The sequence below is a fragment of the Sinocyclocheilus rhinocerous genome, unplaced genomic scaffold (assembly GCF_001515625.1).
Source record: "Sinocyclocheilus rhinocerous isolate Xijiao unplaced genomic scaffold, SAMN03320098_v1.1 scaffold1800, whole genome shotgun sequence".
NCBI lineage: Eukaryota > Metazoa > Chordata > Actinopteri > Cypriniformes > Cyprinidae > Sinocyclocheilus > Sinocyclocheilus rhinocerous.
Genome location: NW_015651550.1, coordinates 863,126 through 864,521, shown reverse-complemented (window position 1 = coordinate 864,521; position 1,396 = coordinate 863,126).

The window sequence follows — 1,396 nt, the reverse complement described above, 5'->3', positions numbered from 1 at the left end:
GTAAACTCTTGGGTTACCACGGCAACGACTGACGCATTTGAATTTAATTCCAAAGAGATCCGTTATCAGCCCCGCAGTGGAAAACGAAACCATAACTGTACCGGCCGGCTCGGATCGGCACGGAATGGAACGGTTATGCAAAGAGAACCGTTCAGCGCGATGGTGGAAAAGCGACTATAGTTGCTTTTGGGAAATGCACCCCTGACTGGTCTCATGCCTGTTTGTCATTGAGAGAAAATATCAGACAGATTAACATTTCATTCAACATTTTAACATGATTTGTATAGTTTTTGAAAGGTAATTCATATATGATGTATTGAATTAATCCTATATTAGTCCAGTGTTTTTTTCAGTCATAACTTGAAAGTCAACAATTTAGTCCTTTTGAGTAATTAAAATCTGTTACCGTCCTGTAATTTTTAGAGCATTTTAACTGTGTGTGCTTTCTCTCGAATGTAATGTAAGGGTTGTTGCTGGACTGCAAGGTTAATAGGAGAAGCTATGAAGAAGAGAAACAGATATCAGAATTTATGAATGAGTGATGAAACATACATTTGTCCCTATGTTTTTTTTTCTCTGTAGTATCACACCACAGATGAGCTGTCAGTATTCAAAAGAGAGTAGAGTGATGGATTCAGATGAGGCCTTATCTACAGTATGTGGCAAATTAAGTGAGTAGGTTGTCCTTTCTTCCTCACAAGATGCATCAGACCCATTTGTATTTACTGCTGTATGCTTTTGATTTGATCAACTAAGATGGATGTTAATATCAGGTGTATACATACTACTTGCATGTGGTGTTACCTTTCATCTCTGGGCATCTGACGCAATGGGGATACACAACTAGCTGAAGAGAAGAAACAGTTCTTTGGAGATGTTTTTTTTTTGGTATAGCCATCTTAAGGGAAAAACTCCTGGAAAGCCATGTTGTGTGTTAGGATGTGCTTATGGCCCTGGATGGGAATTTGTAGCTGCTCTATGAGCAGAGGCGTACAAAGTACTCAACTCCATTACTTGAGTGAAAGTACAGATACGCTTGTAGTATCTTTGGAATAAAGAGCTTTTAGAATGTTAAAAACCTATGGGGAAAAAACAAAACAAAAACAAAAATTTAACACCCCTACCCACCCCCACAAAAGCAGGATGGTAGTGATCTCACACAGCTCTGACAGTGTCTGCACACATCTATGTGTAGCCATTCATTCACATTTGAACAGAGTGGACAGTGATATCCTGTACATACAGACTGATAAGGAAGAAAACAAAAAATCAAACCTGCTTTAAAACCCAGCAACACAACTGTAGCTGTACAACTTTACAACAGCTACACTGCTTTAACAAATAAGCAAAACAGCAAGACTTATTTGGCATCAAAACAAAAATTTTAAAAATGCTG